At 45.1% G+C, this 13400-nt stretch overlaps 1 long non-coding RNA gene across 2 annotated transcripts in view; it reads left to right on the top strand.

Moving 5' to 3' along the window:
* LOC137642299 (uncharacterized) overlaps positions 1-13400 on the top strand; it is a 47969-nt gene that overhangs the window by 15287 nt on the left and 19282 nt on the right. Inside the window, exon 2 of one of the 2 annotated variants that reach the window (XR_011044737.1) lies at positions 12543-12816. This is a non-coding gene — a long non-coding RNA (uncharacterized lncRNA). The remainder of the gene's footprint in view (positions 1-12542; positions 12817-13400) is intronic. The other variant, XR_011044738.1, reaches the window with a different exon arrangement.

The following is a 13400-nucleotide window of genomic DNA, read 5'->3' as shown; positions in this document are numbered from 1 at the left end:
GGATCGCTGGGCTCCGTGAGGAAGACAGACTTACAAGGCAGAGTAATCGTCTAAGTCAACTTCCTCACCAGGTACCTATTTATTTTGGTTTTGTTATATTGATAACTGCCAAAATGAAAAAACTCTTAGCTTATACGCTGTAAACATAATTAACTCTGGTCTCTACCCACCTCCTTGGGTGTGAATCAGCTATTATATATTCACCGGCTAAGTTAAATATTTAAAAATGATATTTTAATTATAAAATAAATTTTTGAATATACTTACCCGGTGAATATATAAATTAAATGACCCTCCCTTCCTCCCCAATAGAGACACAGCGGGACGAGAAGAATTGAAGGTTTTGTTTACATACAAGAGTGGTATCTGGCCGACAGTTGGCGCTGGTGGGCACACCCGCAACCTTCATAGCGATCGTTCGCGAGTTTTTTAGTATGTTTTCTGTCGAGCCGCAGAGTTGCAGCTATTATATATTCACCGGGTAAGTATATTCAAAAATTTATTTTATAATTAAAATATCATAATGAAATATTTCAAGAAAAGCAACAACACTAAAATAAATATTTTCTACATAAACTATAAAAACTTTAACTAGACAATTGGAAGAGAAATAGGACAGAATAGTGTGCCCGAGTGTACCCTTAAGCATGAGAACTCTAACCCAAGACAGTGGAAGACCATGGTACAGAGACTGTGGCACTACCCAAGACTAGGGAACAATGGTTTGATTTTGGAGTGTTCTTCTCCTAGAAGAACTGCTTACCACAGCTTATGAGTCTCTTCTACCTTACCAAGAAGAAAGTGGCCACAGAAGAATTATACTGCAGTGGTTAATCTCAGTGATATGATATCACTGAGATTAACCACTGCAGATGTATGAGGTCAGAGGAGAATATGTAAAGAATAGGCCAGACTATTCGGTGTATGTGTAGGCAAAGGGAAAATGAACCATAACCAGGGAGAAGGATCCAATGTAGCACTGTCTGGCCAGTCAAAGGACCCAATAACTCTCTAGCGGTAGTATCTCAACGGGTGGCTGGTGCCCTGGCCAACCTGCTACCTAGAACTGCGAAAGAGATGTCATAGTGGTTTGTGGACTGCGGCCAGACGTAGCACCCTGTCTCGTTGTTCCGTATGCCGACCCCCACTCCAGCTGCACTACATTTCAGCGATGCCTGTGGGGGATGATGCCTTCCCTTACAAGTTCTGTCTCCAAATTGCATCCAAAATTGGTCCCAAACCTTCCAGGTTCCATCTTTGGAGATGCAACAGAGGTGGAACAGCTCTGAGAGTCTCGTACGACAAATCTACTCAAGATCTCTCCAGTTTTCTCTTCATGAGTTGTCTCGTGGACAGAGCATGAGTCCTGAACAGGTACTTTATACGTCTTGTTTAATTGTAACTTTTGCCCCACTTCATGCCACCTCTCTCTCTCTCTCTCTCTCTCTCTCTCTCTCTCTCTCTCTCTCTCTCTCTCTCTCTCTCTCTCTCTCTCTCTCTCTCTGTTAAAGAAATAATAGTGTATAACACGGGAATTTCAGACCACAATGTCATAGAATTGATAGTTCATTCCAAAGCAAGTGATCACAGAATTAATAAAAGCACAAAACTTTGGGAAGGATATGGAAAATATAACTTTTACAGTAAGAATATAAAATGGTCAGAAATAAATGAAGAACTGAATAAAGAATGGAAAAATGTTTTTCAATATTAAACTTACCCGATAATCATGTAGCTGTCAACTCCGTTGCCCGACAGAATTCTATGGAGGGATACGCCAGCTATCACAATACTAGAAGGGGGTGTACTTACCAGCGCCACCTGTGGCCAGGTACTCAATCATTTGTTGTTGACACCTCCTCAATTATTCCTCTGTCGTGCTTCCGGCTAGACGTTCTGGGATACGCTCATGGTCTTCGAGTTTATTCATGGATATTTGGTGAAGTATTCTCTTAGATTAACGGCTGTCGCATACTGGAATCCTTTTTATATTAGCTAGATAGCTTTTATATAAATACTGATTAACGGTTAATGAATTTTTGCTTGTTTTTGGATCACCCTTTGACTAACTCTTTGAAACAAGATGTCTGACGTTTCGCAAGCTCCCTCCCATAGACGATGTAGGTCTTGCAATAGGCGTATTCCGAAGGCCTCGGTAGATCCTCACACCGCTTGTTCTGACTGTAGGGACAGGCCCTGTCTATTAGAAAATCGGTGTGAGGAGTGCGCCGGACTTTCGGAATTGGATTTTGTACGTCTTTTAAAATATTCATCTAAGTTAGAGAGAACTAGAGTTAGGAGAAGTTCTTCTCACTCTTCTATGTTTTCCTCACCTCATGATCCCCTACCTTTTCCTACCCCTGTAGTGGCTACCCCCGAACCTACTGTGTGCCCTCCGCCTGATATGTCAACTGTTTTGCGTGCTATTCAGGCTTTAGGAGATAAAGTAGAATCAGTGGTAAGTGACCATAAGTCTCTGATGGCCGAGGTTAAAGAACTGAAGGTCAAGAGTGCAGTGGGTGGAAATAGTGCCAGTGCTGTGACGAGTGCTAGTGTCTGTGCAGTGCCAAGTGCTAGTGGTGCCAGTGTGGTGCGTGAGGATTTTTCTGTGCGAGCCAGTCGTCCTCCCAGTCCGGGACCTCTTGCAAGCTCCCATGCCCAGGGGAGAAGCAATGTCGAAGGGCTTAAGGGTTCGACAGGCCTTGTTAGGCGCACAGAATTATCCTCGGTGGTTGCGGGCGTGTCTTCCTTAGACCGTCACTCCCACCTGCAGACGATTGAGCCCGTCTTCTCGTCCGCTGATCTTCATGCAGGGAAGAAACGTTGGTCTCAGGTCTCGAGACCGCTTAAACGTAGAGTTCAGTCAGCGAGTGCTCAGCCAGGTTGTAGTCATTGGCTCAGCTCCGACTCGCCTCAGTCATCGGTCGACTGTACTCCGCCCAAGAGGAGTAAGGTTCTGCCTATACAGACCCCGACTGTGACTTTACCTCAGTCTGTTATCGTTTCTGCCGACCCCAAGTGGACCCTGCTTCAGTCCATGCAAGCTCAGCTTTCGGACTTGATGCGTGAGTGTCGGGCTGAGAGTGTTGCAGAGGAGGCACACCCTTCTCCTCCGCCTGCACTCCCTCCACCTGTTCTCGCTCCGCCTGTGCTCGCCCAGCCTGCACCTGCTCCGCCTGTGCTCGCCCAGCCTGCACCTGCTCCGCCTGGTCGCAGCACCATCTGCCAGGCGTACGATGTTGAGCCACTTTCGGAGTTTGCTGTTCACAGTGTTGTTCAGCCTCAGCCTTCTTTAAGGCAACCCTTGCTTTGGGATCAGGAGAGTTATTCCACTCTTCCTCCTCCTCCCCTTGCTGCTCCACCAGTGGTGCAACTCTCGGTTGGGGTACAACAACCTCTCCCCTCCGTGAGTCTGTCTGCTCAACCATCGCTGCAGCGAGCTCAACCCTCATCTAGGCAAGCTCCTCTACACCATGGACTTGCGCCTCAGGAGCCTCAGCTTGCGAGAACTTTACCTTGTTCTGCGCAGCCTCAACCTTCTCATGCTCCACTCATCTCACAGGAACAGGAACGGACTACGCCGCCTCCGTCCTCCGCTCAGCTTGTGCAATCCTTGGGTTCAACTCTTGCTAGGAGTCAACCTCCTTCACCCATGCGCCTGCCTTCTGCTCCGTCTGTTGTTCAGCCTATGCAGTCTGAGCCTCAGGTTTTCCCTCAAGATGAGGAAACCTCTGTTATTGTTCCTACCCGTTCTGACTCTGCGGTTCAGCATTCTGGTCCTATTGCTTCGCTACCCTCTGCTGATGAAGTGTCGGATGATGAGGAGGCACACCTTGATCCCTCATCAGACGTGGAGGAGTCTAAGCTTTCTCCATTGTCTGTTGATTTTCGAAAGGTCTTGGCTCTACTCAGGGAGCTTTACCCTGACCACTTCGTCTCTGCTGTTCCCCGCTCTCCTCCATCTGAGTTTTCGCTAGGCGTACAACAAGCTAAGTCGAACTATACTAAGCTTGTCCTAGCTAGATCCTCCAAGAGGGCTTTAAGGATCTTAGGGGAGTGGCTTCAGTCTAAACAACACCTGGGCAAGACTTCCTTCATGTTCCCTCCAACGAAGCTCGCTTCGAAAGGTTGCGTTTGGTATGCCACAGGGGAAGCACCAGGCTTGGGAGTACCTGCCTCTGCCCAGGCTGACTTCTCAAGTCTGGTGGACTCGCCTAGGAGGACTGCGATGAGACGCTCGAAGGTTTGTTGGACCTTCTCAGACCTGGATCATCTTCTGAAAGGGTTGTTCAGAGCTTTCGAAATGTTCAACTTTCTCGACTGGTGCCTGGGAGCCCTCAGCAAGAAAACATCTCCTGCGGACAAAGACTCTGCCATGCTAATTATGTCCTGCATGGATAAGGCTATCAGGGATGGATCGGGTGAGCTAGCGTCGTTATTTGTATCAGGGGTGTTGAAGAAAAGGGAACAACTGTGTACCTTCCTCTCAGCCAGCATTACACCGTGCCAGCGGTCACAGCTCCTTTTTGCTCCACTCTCAAAGTTCCTCTTTCCCGAGGAGCTAGTTAAGGACTTGTCGGCTGCCCTGATACAGAAGGACACGCACGATCTTGTAGCCTCATCGGCTCGTAAGTCTAAGGTTACCACCTCTGTCCCCAAGACTTATCGCTCCCCAGTGGCTGATACCCCGGCCACTAGGTTCATACCGCCCTTTCGTGGTAGAGCCCCCAGCCGAGGAAGCTCCCGTCCAGACTCTCACAGGGGCAAGTCTAGGAAAGGATCCAGGACATCTAAGGGAAAGCACTGACTCTCAGATTCTCCAGACAACAGTAGGAGCCAGACTCAGGATCTTCTGGCAAGCCTGGGAGAAGAGAGGTGCAGACGCACAGTCGGTCAGTTGGCTGAGGTACGGTTACAGGATTCCATTCTGCCTCAAACCGCCTCTGACCACATCGCCCATCAACCTCTCTCCCAACTACAAAGAAGAGGACAAGAGGCTAGCATTGCAACAGGAGGTGTCGCTACTTGTGCAGAAGAAGGCAGTGGTTATAGTCCGGGACCATCAATCCCCGGGCTTCTACAACCGTCTCTTTCTTGTAGCCAAAAAGACAGGAGGTTGGAGACCGGTGCTGGACGTCAGCTCTCTCAACGAGTATGTCACCAAGCAGACGTTCACAATGGAGACGACCAAGTCGGTCTTAGCAGCGGTCAGACAGGAGGACTGGATGGTCTCGTTGGACTTGAAAGATGCATACTTTCACGTTCCCATTCATCCAGACTCCCAACCTTTCCTGAGATTCGTTTTCGGAAAGGTTGTCTATCAGTTCCAAGCCCTGTGTTTTGGCCTAAGCACAGCTCCTATGGTCTTTACTCATCTGATGAGGAATGTAGCGAAATTCCTGCACTTATCGAACATCAGAGCCTCCCTCTACCTAGACGACTGGCTGTTGAGAGCCTCCACGAGTCGTCGTTGTCTGGAGAACCTCTCTTGGACTTTAGATCTAATCAGAGACCTAGGTCTATTAGTCAATATAGAGAAATCTCAACTCATTCCCTCCCAATCCATTGTGTACCTGGGAATGGAGATTCAGAGTCGGGATTTTCGGGCTTTTCCATCGGCCCCTAGGATAAACCAAGCCCTAGAGTGCATCATGAGCATGCTGAAGAGGAGCAATTGCTCAGTGAGACAGTGGATGAGTCTCACAGGGACCCTCTCATCTCTGGCCCTGTTTGTCGAGCTAGGGAGACTCCACCTCCGCCCTCTTCAATTCCATCTTGCAGCTCATTGGGACAAGGGCTCGACTCTAGAAGCAGTCTCTATCCCTATCAACCAAGAGATGAAGACCACTCTCCGGTGGTGGAAGCACAATCTCCTTCTCAAGGAGGGTCTATCATTGGCCATCCAGACCCCCCATCTTCATCTCTTCTCGGATGCATCGGACTCGGGCTGGGGTGCGACCTTGGACGGACGGGAATGCTCAGGAGTATGGAACAAGGAACAAGGATTACTCCACATCAACTGCAAGGAACTGTTAGCAGTTCATCTTGCCCTGTTGAACTTCAAGTCCCTCCTGCTAGGCAAAGTGGTGGAGGTGAATTCAGACAACACCACAGCCTTGGCTTACATCTCCAAGCAAGGAGGGACCCATTCGAGGAGCCTTTACGAGATCGCAAGGGACCTCCTCATTTGGTCAAGAGGTCTAAACCTCACACTGGTCACGAGGTTCATCCAGGGCGATATGAATGTTTCTGCGGATCGCCTCAGCAGCAGGAATCAGGTCATTCCCACGGAATGGACCCTCCACAAGAGTGTGTGCAACAGACTTTGGACCTTGTGGGGTCAACCTACCATAGATCTGTTTGCCACCTTCATCACCAAGAGACTTCCGCTTTATTGTTCCCCTGTTCCAGACCCTGCAGCGGTTCATGTGGATGCTTTTCTTCTGAACTGGTCCCATCTCGACCTGTACGCATTCCCTCCGTTCAAGATTATAAACAAAGTTCTGCAGAAATTCGTCTCGCACGAAGGGACACGGCTGACGCTGGTTGCTCCCCTTTGGCCTGCAAGAGAATGGTACACAGAGGTACTTCAATGGCTAGTCGACTTCCCCAGGACTCTACCTCTAAGAGTGGACCTTCTACGTCAACCACACGTAGACAGGTTGCACCCAAACCTCCACGCTCTTCGACTGACTGCCTTCAGACTGTCGAAAGATTCGCTAGAGCTAGAGGCTTTTCGAAGGAGGCAGCCAGTGCGATTGCCAGAGCTAGAAGAATTTCCACTCGTAGAGTCTACCAGTCTAAGTGGGAGGTCTTCCGAAGCTGGTGTAGAGCCAATTCAATATCCTCTACCAATACCTCTGTGATCCAAATAGCTGACTTCCTTCTTCATCTTAGGAATGAGAGATCCCTTTCAACACCTACGATTAAAGGGTATAGGAGCATGTTGGCCTCAGTCCTCCGCCACAGGGGTTTGGACCTGTCTTCCAACAAGGACCTTCAAGACATTCTCAAGTCTTTTGAGACGTCTAAAGAACGTCGTCTTTCCACTCCAGGCTGGAATCTAGATGTAGTCTTAAGGTTCCTTATGACATCTAGGTTCGAACCTCTCCAGTCAGCTTCCTTCAAGGATCTTACCCTCAAGACTGCTTTTCTCGTTTGCCTTGCAACAGCTAAGAGAGTCAGTGAGGTTCATGCCTTCAGCAAGAACATTGGTTTCACAACCGAATCAGCTACATGTTCTTTTCAGCTTGGATTCCTAGCAAAGAACGAGCTTCCTTCACGTCCTTGGCCTAGATCGTTCGAAATACCTAGCCTCTCCAACATGGTAGGTAACGAACTAGAGAGAGTTCTTTGCCCTGTCAGAGCTCTCAAATATTATCTGAAGAGGTCTAAACCTATTCGAGGACAGTCAGAAGCCTTATGGTGTGCCATCAAGAAACCCTCGAGACCCATGTCCAAGAATGGGCTTTCGTACTATATAAGGCTTCTGATCAGAGAAGCACATTCTCACTTAAAGGAGGAAGACCTTGCATTGCTGAAGGTAAGGACCCACGAAGTAAGAGCTGTAGCTACTTCGTTGGCCTTTAATAAAAACCGTTCTCTGCAGAGCATTATGGATGCAACCTATTGGAGGAGCAAGTCAGTGTTTGCATCATTTTATCTGAAAGATGTCCAGTCTCTTTACGAGAACTGCTACACCCTGGGACCATTCGTAGCAGCGAGTGCAGTAGTAGGTGAGGGCTCAGCCACTACATTCCCTTAATCCCATAACCTTTTTAACCTTTCTCTTGAATACTTTTATTGTTGTTTTTATGGTTGTTACGGTAGGCTAAGAAGCCTTCCGCATCCTTGGATTTGGCGGGTGGTCTATTCATTCTTGAGAAGCGCCTGGGTTAAAGGTTTGGTAGAGGTCCTTTAGTAGGGTTGCAACCCCTTGTACTTTGGCACCTTTGGGTTGATTCAGCCTCCAAGAGGAACGCTGCGCTCAGTAAGGAAGACGAACTTTAAATAAAAGGCAGAGTAACGGTTCTATTCGACTTCCTTACCAGGTACTTATTATTTCATTGTTATTTGAGATAACTGTTATATGAAATTTGGGATACTTAGCTATCCTTTAATCATGTACACTGGTTTTCACCCACCTCCCTGGGTGTGAATCAGCTACATGATTATCGGGTAAGTTTAATATTGAAAAATGTTATTTTTATTAATAAAATAAATTTTTGAATATACTTACCCGATAATCATGATTTAATCGACCCTCCCTTTCCTCCCCAGAGAGAACCAGTGGACCGAGGAATAATTGAGGAGGTGTCAACAACAAATGATTGAGTACCTGGCCACAGGTGGCGCTGGTAAGTACACCCCCTTCTAGTATTGTGATAGCTGGCGTATCCCTCCATAGAATTCTGTCGGGCAACGGAGTTGACAGCTACATGATTATCGGGTAAGTATATTCAAAAATTTATTTTATTAATAAAAATAACATATTTATAAGTGATAATATACAGGTAAATACGGACATACTGTACAAAATACTGGAGAAAATTGTTGAAAAATATGTACCGAAAAAAAACAATAAACAAAAGACGTGCATACCAAGAGACAGAAGGATCTTATTTCAGAAAATTAGAAAGTGGAAGAAAAATCTTGCAAAAGAAAAAAATGTGTGGAAAATGAGGGAAATAAAATGTAAGATAGAAAATGCAGAACAAAAGATTATACAGTCAAAAGAAAATGAAAAAAGGGACTTAGAAGAAAGGACACTTCAAAATATAAAAAGAAACCCCAAAGTACTTTACTCTTATGCAAAAAAGATGAATAAAAGGAGAATAGAAATAGGCCCTCTAAGAAATGAAGGACGGCTAACGAATGAAAAAAAGGAAATATGCAACATATTAGCAGAAAAATATAAGAGTGAGTTCACGCCAAGAATTGCGAATGAGAATAATGAAACAGAAATGAGAGAAGAAAATGTCGAATATCTAACGGATATAGATATTAATGAAGCAGATATTGTCACGGCTATAAACGAAATTAAAAATGGATCGGCAGCCGGACCAGATGGAGTTCCAGCGATTTTGTTAAAAAAAACTGCAAACACTATCGCGAAGCCGCTTGCAATACTGCTAAGACAGAGTATAGATATGAGCGAGATATATGTTAAACATAAATTAGCTTATATAACCCCTATCTTCAAAAGTGGATCAAGACTAGAGGCAAGCAATTATAGACCTGTTAGTCTAACATCACATATTATGAAAGTGTATGAGAGGGTAATAAAAAAGAAAATAATGAACCATTTGGTCAAAAATAATTTGTTTAATATGGGTCAACACGGTTTCGTACCTGGAAAAAGTACACAGACCCAACTGATAGCACACTATGAAAACATATACAATAATATGATAAATGAAAAGGACACAGATGTGATCTATCTAGATTTTGCAAAAGCCTTTGACAAGGTAGACCATAACATATTGGAGAAAAAAAAGGAGAAAGCATAATATTGTGGGAAAGATAGGAAAATGGGTAAAAGAATTCCTGCAAAACAGAAAGCAGATAGTGGTTGCAAATGACGAGAAATCAGATGAAGCCCAGGTAATATCTGGTGTGCCCCAAGGTACGGTATTAGCTGCACTGCTATTTGTTATTATGATCTCAGACATAGACTGTGATGTTGAAAACTCCGTAGTGAGAAGTTTCGCCGATGACACAAGAATAAGTAGAGAAATTACTTGTGATGAAGATATGAACTCACTACAAAGAGATCTAAACAAAATATATGAATGGGCGGAGATAAATAGGATGGTATTTAACTCCGATAAATTCGAATCAATAAATTATGGAAACAGAGAAGGAATGGTGTATGCATACAAGGGACCTAATAATGAGACAATCACAAACAAGGATGCAATTAAAGACCTTGGTGTAATTTTAAATAGGAATATGTTATGCAACGACCAAATAGCAACACTGTTGGCTAGATGTAAAGCAAAAATGGGAATGTTATTCAGACACTTTAAAACAAGAAAAGCTGAACACATGATAATGCTTTACAAAACTTATGTGCGTAGTACACTCGAGTACTGCAATGTGATATGGTACCCACACTACCAAAAGGATATTGCGCAAATAGAGAGTGTACAAAGGTCCTATACTGCTAGAATAGAAGAAGTTAAGGACCTTGACTACTGGGAAAGACTGCAATTTTTAAAACTATACAGTCTAGAAAGGAGAAGAGAACGCTACATGATAATACAAGCATGGAAGCAAATAGAAGGAATTGCTGAAAACATCATGGAGCTTAAAATATCAGAAAGAGCAAGCCGAGGTAGATTAATAGTGCCAAAAAGCATTCCAGGTAAACTGAGAAAGGCGCACAGGACATTAATCCACTACGCACCAGCATCGATAATGCAGCGACTATTTAATGTGCTGCCAGCTCATCTAAGAAACATATCAGGAGTGAGCGTAGATGTGTTTAAGAATCAGCTCGATAAATACCTAAGATGCATCCCAGACCATCCAAGACTGGAAGATGCAAAATACACCGGAAGATGCATTAGCAACTGTCTGGTGGATATACGAGGTGCCTCACACTGAGGGACCTGGGGAACCCAAACAAAAAATAAGGCAATAAGGCTCTGTGTGTGTGTGTGTGTGTGTGTGTGTGTGTTAGTATAAGTGGACAGCGGCTGATTTGGGTCTACACTAGTCTCAGTCCAACCGAGACAAAAGTTGACGAGGTGGACGCAATGTCGCCAATCCATCAATCAGTTCCAGGATCAGCAGAAGTCTATGGGGACAGGTAGCCGCAGTTCACTTACACTATCTCTTTGGTCCTCTCAGAGCTTTGCTGGTCCCATGGAACTTCAAAAGACGAGGCTTCCAATGCAGCCAACTCTGCTCATTTTTCCTTCTGAGAAGTGTCTGAAGGAGAAGGTAGTTTGGGGAGGGAGGAGTAGGTGGAGGAGGAAGAAGAGATCACATAACTCTTCTCCCCTTTCCAATGGATCTTCCTTGCTACCATGAATGGTTCAGCTGTTCCTACTGATTAGGATTCCGCTACGTCTGTTGAACTATCAAGATGTTTATAGAAAAGACACAATGAAAATTCAGTTGTATGCAGCTGCTAAACTGAGAAGCGCCAGGAAATTTTTAAAATCATGCTCCATTACATCAAACAGCTGATCTTCTCACCACTTAGTAGTCTGCTTCCCAAACTTGTTCCATGTGAACCGAGTGTTGGCCCAAAGACTACAAGTTTTCTCCCATTAATCCCTCTATTCTATTTTCTTTGTATTTCCGTTAACCATAACAGTTTTACTGTTCAATTCAATTCAAGTGGAGTCTCTATGAGTGAACTCCCCCGAGGGGGAGAAACACTCGCAGGAGAGACAGACGTTGGACTTAAGTTTCCCCCTCGAAGGTTGTTCAGGAACGGGGGAAACTAAGTCGGCAGCAACCGCTGGAGAGTCTGGAGGGGCAGAGTAGTTGGATGACATTAAGTGTGACACCTCTGACACTACAACGTCGACGAGGGCCTGAGGATCTACCTCTGACGGCGACGATGAATGCTGAACAGAAGCACCCATACGGGTGAACTGTAGCAAAGCTTCCTTGGAAGGCGAACCCGTAAGCCCCAAGGAAGACCAAATCTGCAACAAAGGGGTTAGTGACAAGGCCTCACCCCGGGGAAAAGGTGGGGCCGCTTCGCTAGGGGAAGGAACACCATGAGCTGGGGTTGGCCGACATTAACTTGGTCTACACTACTACTTGACGGTCTCTCGTAAGAGGCCGAACGAGTAGGAGTTTTGGGGAGGGTCGGGAGACGGAAGAAGAGGCCTTGGGTTTTCCTTCTTAGACTTCTTCATCCGCCATCACCCAAACCTCTCCCAGTGGGAGGAAGACCACTCCCTACACTCATTACACTTATTTACCCTATCACACCGTTGACCTCTGCATTTAGGACAAAGGGTGTGAGGATCTTTCTCCACCGCCGACATAAACGTTCCACAAGGGCGGCTGGAGAGTCCAGGGCTGGTGCACATGGTCGCAGAAGTCAACTTCACAAACACACACTAGAGAAAAGAAAAAGAAAAACGTCATTAATGGCTGCCAATATACAGCAAGGATGAAGAGCGGCAATGTCCGTTCACCATACGAGCCAAACGCGAAGTGAGCTCAATCACAGATGTGTGTGGGGGGGTGGGGGGTGGTAGCAAGCTACCCTCCCCAACCCCCACTACCTAGCGGTATGGGTAGTTAACCCTCGTTAAAAATTAATGGCTCGTCATTTCAGCTACGCCGAAAGTAATACCACTATTAAATAGCTAAAGTTTGTATAGTTAGGAAAAATACAAAATATCTACGAATTTGTTATATTCCAATAACTAAGTAGTCTACATAGGTAGATTTTATTTGCTGATATTTTGAATGAATTAAAAGTTTTATATGATGATTATCTCTTAGCTGCAATATCCGTATTATGCCACATACTCTATAAGTGAGATCGTTTTTTTTCTCTCAATTCCCAGATAAGAAGTAACATGACAGTTGGAGTCATCCCAATAAGCGTTGGAGGAGTTAATCACTGCGCACACACACCAGAGCTCTCCTACTTCTTTCTGCACGACGAGCAACAAGTACGTCTGTCTTCTGGCTCGCGTTCATGCTCAGAGCCCACCGTCGAGCAGGACTTACTCGGTGTCTGCTCATGCCCCCAACTCTCTCTTCTGGAAATATACAGAAGATTCTTTGGTTCAGAACTCGCTAACATTCAATGCACAGGAGACTGTAAGGATGCATTCTGTATGTTGATAGTTTTATTCTTCTTGTAGAATTTTTTTAGGTTTGAATATTTGTTAAGAATTGTTTGTTATTTGTGATGTTATGTTATAAATGCTGCTCTCTTATCCATCAAGTTGACTGTATCAGAAATGTGTGGATTTGGTTTCATGAATCTAGATGAAATTGGCAAAAGTTCTTGATAATCCAATACTATAGTAATAGAATATATTTGTTCCTACATAAATCCAAGCCATGATCCTTTAACAGAAGCATGATTTCATCAAAGCTGGATGCAAGAGTTGTTTAAGATTTTAACTAGGGTATTGCAGTGGTTGGCAGGTGGAGGGTAGGCCCCATCCACCCCCACCAGGAGGAGCTTCATTTTGTCTTTGGCCGCAGATCAGTACTTTTCTGCTGCCTCTGAACTTGTTTTGATATTTTTCATCTTATCAGATTGTTTGCTTTGTTAATGGAGACTCTGTGAATAGACATGCCAGTGTGCCTTAGGAATCCTTGCATAGGGATAGTGAATAAGCCTTTTGTGGATCCTCATCAATTTAGTCATTTTACCAAGAAGGCCCCTTGTGATGAGTGTAGGACCTGGC

Source organism: Palaemon carinicauda, chromosome 6 (assembly GCF_036898095.1).
Source record: "Palaemon carinicauda isolate YSFRI2023 chromosome 6, ASM3689809v2, whole genome shotgun sequence".
NCBI lineage: Eukaryota > Metazoa > Arthropoda > Malacostraca > Decapoda > Palaemonidae > Palaemon > Palaemon carinicauda.
This window is presented reverse-complemented; position numbering and strand designations above follow the sequence as displayed.